Raw genomic sequence first — 13,304 nt, 5'->3', positions numbered from 1 at the left:
TCAAACAAACTAAACCAAAAGAGTGAGTCATTCTTCTTGAATAGCTGAGCCAGTGACTTAATTGTAAACTAACATAATTTTCATTTAAACCTATATTTGAAGGGACATATGAATTTGACACAGAACTAAGGTTATACATAATTCCTTTATTTAGAAAAAAATTTGATGTAACTATTGGGCATGTATTTACAACCATAGTAATAAAGTCCACGTTTGTATTATATCTCTCCACCATCATCTCTCTATCTAGTAGCTGTCATCTATTTTATTTTTACAAAATAGTGTAAATTTTACAAAAGATTTGCCCACATGGATAATGTAGGCAAGAATTTAGATATAAGTTCATTTTTTGATTTTGCATTTATAAAAATTACCCATCTATCATATATTTATATACCTCCTTGATCTTGCTTTTAAACAATTCAAGTACCTTTGTCTCTTCTTATCTCTATCCTTAAAACTAATGTTACATAGTATGTGCTTTAATGTCTACTGCATTGTAGTATTTCTTATCAATTTTCATTATATGTCTTTCCCCCCTGAAAAAATCCTATTTTTGCAGAACCCCTTAGGACATTTTCTTCATAGGTCTTATTGTATTAATGCTGTGTTTGATACCTCTAAAGAGGCTACTAATTTGGTAAATTCTCAACATAGGTGACATTTATACACAAGATTAGCAATTGGAATATAATTAATGCTTTAAAAGCCCCTTGTTGGGGGCTGGAGCAATAGCACAGCGGGTAGGGCGTTTGCCTTGCACGCGGCCGACCCGGTTTCGAATCCCAGCATCCCATATGGTCCCCTAGCACCGCCAGGAGTAATTCCTGAGTGCAAAGCCAGGAGTAACCCCTGTGCATCGCCAGGCGTGACCCAAAAAGCAAAAATAAATAAATAAATAAAAGCCCCTTGTTTCCATATTGTTGTTCAATCTGAAAAATTCCATATTAGAATTTTATTATTAAAAAAATCCAAACAGCCAGAATAATCTTGAGTAATTTAACATAACACTTTATTAAAACCCTATATGTGAAAGTAATAACGTTATGGGAAATAGTTTAAGAATTCACTATTTGGTAAAAATATTTCTCATACAATTCAGAATGATCTTTTCCAATAAATTTGTCCAATTTCTTGAATCTGAAGTGTGAATTTGATACTTTTGTATTTAACTGTAAGGAAATATATCTCTTCCTTACAACATTGGCTAAAAATTGGCAAGAGAAGTTGAGGCATATAATGTGAAGAGGCATACAAGTCTTGCTAAGATCTTAGATGTAAGATGGAGAAAGGCAACATGGAATAAATATTGGGTCCAGAACATTGAGGTTTCATTGAAATCCTTATTTTCCAAATTCTACCCAACAAGAAAAAGATTAGTCGTTATCTTTTATATGTACATGTGTACATGTGTCTTCTAAGTGGATTTTGGTCCATGAAATACATGAAAATTCAGTTAGATGGATCTTTGCTTTTTACTCCCTACAAGAATTAGTTTAAAACTTAAGTAATAAACTTCAGCCTATAAAAATAACAATTGATATAACAATTTTTTAAAACATTCTCAGTAGGTGGAAACATTTTTTAAACTATCTTAAGATATTTGTAGCTATTTTTGTACCTTAAGAAAATGTATAAAATATATTTTGCCTGGTATTCTTAATTACTATGAATTCTTTCTTACAATATCTCTATGCATCTACCAAAGCTTTTACTAAATATTTTGTTAACTTAAAAGATCTCTAGGTTTGTCCCATGGGCAAAAAATATTGTTGCTTTATTTGTGTTCTAAGATTTTATTTACTTTTATTACCTGCCATGCTTTTTATATAAGAAATGTTGTAATATGTATTTTAAGGACCTTTGTAGTTTTTTTATTTTTTTTTAAAAATTCAACCATATTGTAAGTTAATTTTGGGCAGGACCCACACTATATATAGAAAGAAAGTCTAGTATAATGCCAATAAACACACAAAATTTATCAATAAAGACTGGACAAAACGGATGTGTTCAGACTACAATCTGTGGAGTTCAAATAGGACAACTAGCTGTGCCATGCTGTGGGTAAGACTGATGCTTTGCTGCAGTTAATTCTCGTTGTTTTTTCTCTTCATTGTTAGTCTTTTCATCTGAACATATCAGTGAAACATCTTTAGATTTTCTTGCCACATTCTGATCCCTTTGGTTAATGACTGATGATTTTCGTTTTATCAGTTCATTGGCTTAATTTACAATTGAAACACTAAATCTCTTAATAGTTTACATGATTGTGTATTTTTTGTACATAATTGTGCAGTAAACTTTTGAAAAATACAACTAAAATTGCAAGCATACATATAAAACGTGAAAATTTAGTAAGCTAAAGGAAAACAAGGAAATTGCACACTTAAGAAACCACAACATCACTAGAAATATAGGAGAGAAGGGTGAGCATAGCACATTATACATTGTTAAAAGACTGGACAGTGTTCAGTTTAGGAATCTGCACTCTCTAAACATTGGTGTGGTTGTGTTGGAGAGAGATGCTGTGACAGCTAGAAAGAATAAGGAATAGACATTCAAATAAAGTAAAGTAGATATCACATAAGGAATATGGAGGGATGGGGAAAAGTAGTAGTATAGTCTTAACATTTTTTAGAAAAAAATATAAAAAGATATATTTAATCTCCAATATACCACTATATCACTGTCATTCCGTTGTTCATCGATTTACTTAAGTGGGCACCAGTAACGTCTCTATTCCTCCCAGCCCTGAGATTTTAGCAGCCTCTCTTTACTCGTCTTTCCCAACAATTGGAGGCTCTTTCAGGGTCAGGGGAATGAGACTTATCATTACTGTTTTTTTGCATATTGAATGAATACACCACAGGTAGCTTGCCAGGCTCTGTGTATGTGTGTATATTATATATAGTGTATATAATATATATTTTACTTTCTATGATTTGTTGCCTCTCCCATACATATATGTACATATATGTATGTATATATATATATATAATGATCCTTTAAGTTCTATTAATCCTACACATCTTTCTCAGTTCTTTCCCTCCATCTTTGGTGTCATGGTTTAAAATGAGGCTTCTGTCATTTCCCACCCAAGCTAGCCCAATAGCCGTTGTCCTCCTCCAGATCTTGGCTTCCCCACTGGTCCTCCATATCTACTACCAGAGTAACAATTTGTTAATTAAATGAGTATGTGCTTGCTCTACTTAAGATTTAAAATGTTTTTCTTATGGCCTTCCGGATAACATTAAAACAACTTAACAGTCTGTGGGGCTGTCTACAATCTGGTCTCTGCTGAGCCTGGGATCTCCTCTTCTCTTCCACACCCCTTTGTTTGGTCTCAAACTGACATCTCACATCTGATGCGTTCCCAGTGAACATCTTCTTTTCTTTCCTATGTGATAACCCTCACTTGCCCTTTGCATTTTAGTTCAAGTATCATTGCTTTCATAAAACATTCTTTCCTAACAAAACATCTATGTGTGTTGTTGATTTATTTGCCTTTTTTTTTCCTGTTAGCTAAGACAAGGACAGTTTTTGTCTCCTTGCCTATCTATGGCATATGACTCAGCAAATCCTTACCTGCAAATGAAAGGACAGAAGAAAATGTAGTACAACTGTTAGTAGAATGTTTGATCAAAAAGCAATGACAAGATAATTCAAGGTCCAAATTAAAATTGTATTGCTTAAAACAGCTAATCACATTTTCTGGACAATTGCTCAATTGTTGCCTTTTCAGTTAGAGATTTCTACATCATAAGTGAAATTTCTATTATTTTGTGGAGATTACAGAAAAAAATTGAGAAACAGTACTGTGGCCTTATTTTTGAGTAATACAAGTTTAAAAACCATCTTGGAAACTCAAGAAAAGATAACAGATCAAAGTGTTTCTCGCCAGCTTGGTCTAGATTTCTTTATGTACTAATTAACATTGTTCTGCAAGGCCAGCTCAGTCTTTGAGGTTCTACAATTTTGGCTTTTCATAATATTATTTGTAAGAACACTACAAATTCCCAGAGGTAAAAGATAAGTTGCTTCAATTTTAAATAAGTGACTGGAATTCTGTCTGTTTATTTTTTTATGCATTTATTTTGTATTGGATCCACACCAAATGGGACTCAGGGCTTAGTTCTGGCAGGGCTCAGGGAACCATTTGGGGTATCTGGAATTGAAGCCAGATTGACCACATACAAGGCATGTGCCTTACTCACTGTACTATCTCTCTAGCTCTCCTGTTTATTCATTCATTTTCCACCACAACCAGTGATGCTAAAAAGTTACTCCCAGCACAGTGCTCAGGGATCTCTCATGAAGGTGCAAGAAGGGACCATGAAGAGCTGGGGATTCAAGTTGGGCTCCTACGTATTAAAAATGTGCTCCAGCCCTGTAAGTTATCTTTCCAGCCCAATGTCTGGAACTTGAATTTGAGAGAAAGGAGCTGTAGTACACTAGACCAGCACATGGGCATAATAGGGTCCCTGACAATTTTGCTGAGCTTTTCACAAATTTTCAACCAACCTTTAAATAGTTTATTTGAACTACCACGAACCAATGGAATTTCCTCTTCAGGAGCCCAGCAAGAACATTCCTGTCAAGAAATGAGAAGGTGGTTTTGAAATAAAACTCCTAGAGCATAGCTCACACGTAAGTATTTACGAAGTTAAGGAGGAAATGACCTGAGGCCCCATTAATATTCAAAATGAGATGTTTGTGAGATAAGAAGGAGATAAAGAGAAAGGACAGTTGCCATTAAAGGATACGTTATCTGAGCTTATTTCATGGTCCAAGTCCAACTTGTATGAAGAAGACTATCTCCCAAGGCACTTTTTATGAAAAGGAGTGGGTTTCTTTCATTATTCTATAGATTCAGAGGATTAGAGCACAGAAACTAGTGTTTGCGTTCCTCTCAACCAACCATGCAATTACTGGCAGATTGCAAAACTCATTCGCTGGAACTTTATGGAAGAATGGCAGATACCACAAGATTGCTTCTGGAAATTTGATGTAGCAATTCCCAAACTTGTCCATAATTCTAATTAAAGTCAACTAAAATGGAAAATCCTAAAGTCTGAAAATTATCAGTCAGAAATTCTGGCACAAGAACCAAGATTTAGTGTTTTTATCTTTTGACTTTTTTAATTTGGGGCCATGGGCTGGAGCGATAGCATAGCAGGAGGACGTTTGCCTTGCTCTCGACCAACCCGGGTTCGATTCCTCCACCCCTCTTGGAGAGCCAGGTAAGCTACCGAGAATATCTCACCCGCATCTCAGAGCCTACCAAGCTACCCATGGCATATTCAAAAACAATAACAAGTCTCACAATGGAGACATTACTGGTGCCCACTCGAGCAAATCGATGAACAACTTACCCCTGGCTCTGTGCTCATGAATTATTCCTGGAGGGCTTGGAGAATTATATGTGCTACTAGGGATCAAACTGGGTTTTCGAAGTATCAACTCTAACCCTGGTCTGCTGCATGCAAAGCAAACACCCTGCACTATCACTCTGACCCCAAGTTTTGGTGTTTTTATTCTTAATTTATTTAGGAGATTACATATCTACTTGGAAAAGAGGACACTGGTATTGTTAGAACTGAGACTGAAAATTCAAGTGAAGCTTAAGGAAGAGTCAGACAGGAAGCAACATAATAGCAGAACCGAGTGTTCTTGGAAACTGAGGTGGAAATGAGGTTTCGTAGATGTACATCCAAATCATAATGGAAGTGTGTGATCTAAACTGCAACTACAAAATTGTTCATCAAGCAGTTCTTTCAGGCATTCAATGTTCTAACACATGTGACCTCTCTACCATTGTCCCCAGTTTCCCACCCACCCTCCAAGCCTGCCCATCTGGCAGGCACAAAATAATTGACTTTTTTTTTGCTTGTTACAACTAAATGGCTAATGGGATTATAAAAAAAAATACTTCAGGAAAAAAAATTATGAAAATTGTTGTATCTCTTAATAGGTTCATGAAGTGATGTAGTGATGTACTACAACAGTGATATAGTTCAGGGTTTACTAAGCTGTTGTTACTTTAGCAGTCTATATTATGGCTTTTGTTTATTGAGTTTAGTTGGCTTCTACACTACTTTCCCATATAATTTGGGAGGCTGCCCCCGCTCACTCTGTGAAGACCAAAAATCAGTGTACTTGGAATTTTTATCAGTTTGGCATCTCTGCAGAGATTAGTCATAAATCAGTGAAGTTGGGCCTTTGGCCCGACAGTTGCTGTGGGGTGTAGGTGCAGCTGCCAGAACTCAGATAGGGCAGAGACTCCGCTTGCTCCCCTCCTGGGACACCCTAGCATTTTTAGCCAGAAGATTGGAGTACCTGTGAATTTTAGCAGTATGACTTGCATCTCTTCCAAGATTAATCATGAATCTGTGGAGCTGGACCAGCAAGTTAACATGGGATGGCTATGAGTTGTGGGTTTCAAGATTTATTGTTTTAAGATAAACTCCTTCCAGGTGATTCTTCTCACTAAGCAGGCTTGACAGCAGTGATGTAGTCCAGTGGTTCTCAAAGTATCATCCCCAACCTAGCAGTAGCAAGAGCAGCACCTCAACGCTTGCTAGAAATGCAGATTTTCTAACCGCACTCTAGACCTCCTAAATCAGAAATTGTGCATCTGGATCCCAGAATCTGTATTTTAGAATTTTTTTCAGGTAATTTTTCATGAACAGTAATATATGAGAACCACATATTATAGTTGTGGCCCAGAGAAATGGAAGATGAATATATAGCTATCTTAAGAAATTTTTTTCAAACTAGGAAAACTTGCTACAAGCCAGGTGTTGACTACTGCTATTCCTTTGATATCACAGTTTCCTTCTCTATGTTCTAAGGAATAGATTGATTTTGTGGATCTTTTTCCATCTTCAATTGTATATGGTCATGTTCTTTTTTCCTTCCTTATAGTAAAATATTTCTTTTTTTCTATTTGAAATCCTTATATTGCTCTTAAACTATTTATTTTGTTGGGACCATACCCAGAAGAGCTAGGAAGCTATTTCTGGTGCATAGTATTCAGGGGGACTATGTGAAGTCAGGAATTGAACAGAGACTGCTACATATAAAGAATATGCTTTAGTCTTTGAGCTGTCTCCCTAGTCCTGACTCTATTGGTAATGTGGATTGAATGTCTAGTTGGTGCTAATTATTGAAGCTCATAGTTCTGTCAAAATGTTTTTCATTATTGGAATATAGCAAACTTCCCAAGTGTTTTATTTTCCAAGGAAGATGTCATCAAACATGATAAACTATCAGAATGTTTCTAAGTTTCATCATTTCCCTCTTTTAGAAAGCCAAAATAATGTTTAAAGGTATTCATTTCTTTTCAAATAGCAATTATTTTGAAGGCTAAATCCTGGATCACTGCTAATGCACAAACATTTTCTTTTAATATAGACGAAAAGAGATGAAAAGGGGAGTTGCTGATCTATCAATAAGACAGTTTTCTGGCATAGCGGTGAAGTTTTCTTGTTCTGGTATGGTTCTCATAAGGAAATACCACTGACTGGGTTGTTTCAAAAACAGAAACTTACTTCCAAATTCTGGAAACCGGAAATTCAAGATCAAGGGTTTTGTAGGGTTGAGTCCTTCCATGGGTCAGAAGGAACAATCTGTTCCATGAGACTTCTTGTTTCTGGTGTTTTCCTGGCAGTATTTTGTATTCCTTGACTTGGCTACACATCACACCACATAGCAGTCTCCTTGGATGTATGTCTTATGTCCAAAATTTCCCTTTTTATAAGAACTCCAGTCATGGTACTTTAATTCAATATTACCTCATCTACAATTACCCTAGTTTACAACAAGGTCACCTCTTAAAATACTGGGATTAGGACATCATTATATAAATTTGGTTGAGGGATGCTAGGGACACAATTTAACCTATAACAGAAGGGTTGGTAGAGTTACAGAGAAAGTCAAATCTAAAGTCTACTGTCACTCCATTGAAATTTCAAGACCTAATTCAGTGTTATTTCTGCAATCAAATAGGGCACTAACATTTTTATTTGGTTCATAGCACCTAAACAAAAAATCTCAGATGAGGGATGGGGGGATAAGGGCCCTGGTCCTGAGAAATAGTACAGCAGGTAGAACATTTGCTTTGCACGTGACCAACCTGGGTTCAATTCTCGGCATCCCATATGGTGCCCAGAGCACAACCAGGAATAATTCCCAAATGCAAAGCCAGGAGTAACCCATGAAGCATTGCTGGCTGTGATTCACCCCCAAAAATAAATCCAAGCAAAGAATTAAGACAAAAAAAATCTCAGACACATTTCAGCCTTGGCTAACGTTAGGTGCTACAAAAGTAAATACAATTCAAGGTTGTGTTTCTGAGCCTGAAACATCTAGAAATTTTCTTCATAAATAAATGGTACAAAATTCATAAAGCAAGTGGTGTGGAAAATTTTGAGCTATATATATATCAGTTTTTAAATTACCACGTTTTATAAAAGTCAGATGGGTCCATGTAGGTAAGAAGCAGTAGGAAGTTGTAAGCATTATTGAACTCAGTCAACTCAGGTCAACTCAGTCATCAACTCAGGTTGACTTCCGTTGCTCTGAACAGATTTGATCCCTGGTGATTTCCAAATTAGAGCAAATTACTTATCTAAAGATTGATATGGAAGGGAAACCAAACAGTACCTGCATAAAAGAGGTTAAGAGACCAGTACAATACAGCAGTGGTCTGGGCACTTGCTGACCTGAATCCAATTGATGCATCCTACATGCTGCTCTGAGCCCTATCAGGAACAGGACTAAGCCCCGAGCATGGCCGAGTATGGCTCCAAAGAACAAAAACAAAAATAAAACCAAAAAGAGGTTAATTAGGGTTTCCAAAGTCATTTTAACAAAGGACAACAACAGCGCAGCTATTGCCTTCTCTGCCAAACTTGCTAAATTAAGAACTTTAATATCCAATATAATTCCTATGTGCAGAATTTTAGTGGTAAGGGGTTTTTGGTTTTGTTTGATATTGTTTTTGTTTTTGTGAAGCGAGGTAGGTTTTATTGAATGAAACTGGCTTAGAAAGATGGGAGAGGAGAGAAAGAGGGGAAATATGTGCAAGAGAGGAGGGGTTTCTCCAGAATGTAAATAAGCAAGCAAAGAGACAAGCTAGTGAGACACATGTTCAAGAGAGAACGTGGGCTTGAAGAGCATGCCTTAAGTGGCAACTTTAATGGAGTATAAACACATGTTGATTGTTAATGATGAGCACATGAAACTTTTATAATGTTATAATGTTGTAACAGTCAAGTTTTCAAAATCATAATTGACAGTTGTACCTCTGTTTTAGCTGCTAATAAAGTCTCAGCATTAACTATCTTTCCTAGTCCCTTTGATATCAAGGTCCTACTGTTGCAACCAGCAATGTGACCACTTTGGAGGTCCCTAAAGGCTATTAGTGATCACACAGAGTTCTGTCATGTGCTTGTTTCAAATGCATGTATTATTCATCTGATCCTGACTTTAAATTGTGCCAGCAAAATTCCACTGACTGTAATTTTTCATTTCATCACTGTATTTATATACCTCCCCATACTTAAAAAAAAAGAGACTGTAGTTTAAAAAGACATGTTCTTACGTTTCTAGGAAGTGATGCAATTGTTTTTGGAAAAATAGTGGACCTTTCACCATATTTCTAAAGTTGTTTCTGTATCAACACTTCTTGCTGTGCTTTAATAGTCACAGTAAAAATTTTTTTGCCAATACCAGACTGTTACTAATCTGATACACAGTTGAACAAATCATTTTCTTGAAATGGTTACTCTATAGAATCTAATTATAAATGCCTATAATTTCCAAGATACTTCTCTATATACGAATAATCATACAAACTAGAGGAACAGAATTGATGAGATCCACTTGAGAATTTGTACCATACTTAATAATTTCACTTTTCATACACTGAGACTACATTTTAAAAAGTAACCCTTCCTTATGCTGGAGATAGTGGTGAATATCTACAGAAGTTCTCTTCTCCAGTGAGGATGGCAATAGCTACTGAGTGGCACATATAGTAAAAGTTTAGTTAGGACCAATCCTACCTTGGATTTTAGATATCCATCTGTCTTTCAGGTGTATAATAGAAACTTGATCAGTTTTCTAAAACTTCATTGTATAATTGTGTTTGGCAAGGATCCTAAAATATACTCTTGTCTCTTACAAGTATATAGTCTTGGATGAGGGCCAAAAAGATTGTGTGAAGAGGAAGATAATTGAGTGCATCTTTAACTGCCAAGATGGTACTTAATAAATATTGGTCTTCCTTTTTCTTAACCAATATTTCCCAGTCAATCTCTATCTCTCCTAACTATACTATCGCTTGATGAAAGTGTACTGGCATGTCTGCACCACATACAAACACCCTACAAAGATTTTTAAAAAAAGGTTAAATGTAGCAAAAATTCAGAAAATAGAAGTTATTTGAGATTTTAATATGCTTATCTGTTAATGCATGTGATTTTGTAAATAATATATGAACACCTTTAAATGACCTTTCGTAGGTTAAATTTACAGATGCTTAATGAGTTGCAAGCATCTATTATTAACTTTAGTAATAGATGGATCCTACAGTATCTCAAAATTTGTTTTAAGTAGTTGCAAAATTATTCAGATATTTTATTGGTGGTTTTCTTATTTTAAAAAATGGGTGGAAAATAAAAATAAAAATTTATATCAGTTTTTCTTCTTAGTCAGACAGAAATTAATTCTAAAATATAGTTCTTCTATATTTGACTTTTAAATAAATTTTAATGTGATCTTATTGAAATAAATTCTAAAAAGTGCTAACTTTTTACCCATAAAAGTTGGTCCAATTCATCCCTTCAGCTTACTTAAGTCAAACTTAACATTCACTGAGGTGAATAAATCAATCCTACAGGAATGTCTTCATCTTCTGATCAGTTCTCTGAAATATTTAATCTTATTTTATTTCATTTTCTGATCCATTCAGGTCTGTAACCAGGGCTTGGTATCTCACACCTTCAAGGACTGTTCTCCACTTGAGCCACATCTCTGCCCCAGTATCCTGAATTAGTTTTGATCTAAGTGCAGGCAGACATCAATGTTTATTTAAAAGGAAGCCCTTTAGTTCTGTATCAAAATTCATTTATGTCATTTTCCCATTTGGGGGTAGAAGATGTTTACTAGTGTAGAACAATCTTTATTTATTTATTTATTTATTTATTTTTGCTTTTTGGGTCACACCTGGCGATGCACAGGGGTAACTCCTGGCTCTGCACTCAGGAATTACTCCTGGCCATGCTCAGGGCACTATATGGGATGCTGGGAATTGAACCCGGGTCGGCCACCTGCAAGGCAAATGCCCTACCCTCTGTCGTATCGCTCCAGCCCCAATCTTTACTTTATTCTACAAGAACGAGTATTGTCACAGTGTCTTATTTGTTTTCCTTTTAAATGATAAAATGATGAATGGTAATAGAGTTTACTTCATTCTTTTTATCCTCCAAGACCAATAAAGGTGACTAAACTGTGCGTTTTTCATAAAACAACTCAAAAATCCAGAAATATTTTTCTGACTCTCCTACAAACCTGTTTTGCTCTTTGATTTTTGTTATGTTGTGATAGAGTATATCTCTACTGCTTATAACATCTACTCTTTATATTTGTTATGCCCTGGGATTAGCCATTTTTTCTACTATTGGTCTGAATTTGTGGAATAGAATTTGGAATTCTATCCATATAGCCATAATTTTCCTTCCTAAAAGCTATCAGTGTTTTTGTTTTATTATTCAGTGCCCTAAAGGCAATTACATTTTTTTCACTACCCTCAGGTCCAATTCTTAATAACTGTAACTATTGGCTATCAGATAGGATTGAACTTTTTATTGATCTGGGGCTTACAGATCTTCACTCCATGCTATTGGGAAGGAACCACTTAATTTTTAGACACTGACACTTGAATGAACATTGGTAATCATAATTAAGCCAAGAATGTAGGCATATAATAAGAAACTATTTTCAATTCATTTAAATGCCACTGATATCTTTTCTTGCTAATTTCATTCAAGAGCTGCCTCAATAAAACATGATTATCTATTTCTTCATAATTGAAAAGTGCCTTGCATAAGGAGCAAGATACATAGATAAATAATCAGATTGAGTAAATTAATTAGTCATAGAGTAATATGCACATGAATTTCCAGCCTTTGGGGTTAGATTATGTTTCTCCATTTACTTTAAAGATCAACAAGAAAAATATACGAGTATACATCCATTATCATATAGACAACATGTAAAGCTGAAAATTTCATGTTCAATTTTGCAAGTACTGTTGGTTTGTATGACACAGTTACTGCATGCTCCGAGCAGTGAGGCATGGTACTGACTCTTTCTCAGACATTACAGAAAAGCCCTACTTTGCACTACACTCATTATGTCTACAATCCTCATTAAATCCATGAGTGCACTTAAATTATGTTTTTCTTGCTACAGACTTTTTTTTTCTCAACATTATCTTCTTAGGATTCCCAAGCACAAACAATGTGCATTCAGTCAAAACAAAGTAAGTCATAGCATGTATAAAAAGAAACTCATAGAAGGTTTTACATAGATAAATAAATAAAAGTGCATGGAGTGTAACTGTTTCTAACTGGTATCATGCTGCTTATTTTAGTTGCAAGTACTAAGCAATGATGTAAGCAATTCTGAGGAGTTGAGCAACCCAGAGCGTAGGAGTTGCTGTTTAGAGCACTATGAGAGTACCAGTTTATGCATTGTCTGGTACAAAGGTTAATTTAAGTTATTCTTTCTTTCTATCTACTCTTTATTTTTAGGTGAGAGAAAAGAAAATCTATTTAGCATATATTTTAGCTTAAACATGATGCTCGATAACCCTGAATAAAATATGATGTTCAATTCTAACAACGAATTTCAAAGTAAAAGTTCTTAACCTCATTTTTATCAGTAAGAGAACTGCAGATTGCTGATTCCTCCCAAACGCATACCTAATATTAATTGAAAGCTAGGACTTGAATCTTTGAGTTTATTCCCTTTTTTGTTTGTTTGGCTTGCTTTTATATGGGGGCAACATTTGGTGGTGCTCAGGGCTTATTCCTGGCTGGGCTCTGAGGGATCACTCTTTTTCTCTTTTTTTTTCTTTTTTTGCTTTTTGGGTCACACCTGGCAATGCACAGGGGTTACTCCTGGCTCTGCACTCAGGAATCACCCCTGGCGGTGCTCAGAGGACCATATGGGATGCTGGGAATCGAACCCGGGGCGGCTGCGTGCAAGGCAAACGCCCTACCTGCGGCACTATTGCT

The sequence above is a fragment of the Sorex araneus genome, chromosome 5 (genome assembly GCF_027595985.1).
Source record: "Sorex araneus isolate mSorAra2 chromosome 5, mSorAra2.pri, whole genome shotgun sequence".
In the NCBI taxonomy this organism is placed as follows: Eukaryota; Metazoa; Chordata; class Mammalia; order Eulipotyphla; family Soricidae; genus Sorex; species Sorex araneus.
Note: the sequence above shows the minus strand (reverse complement) of the source record.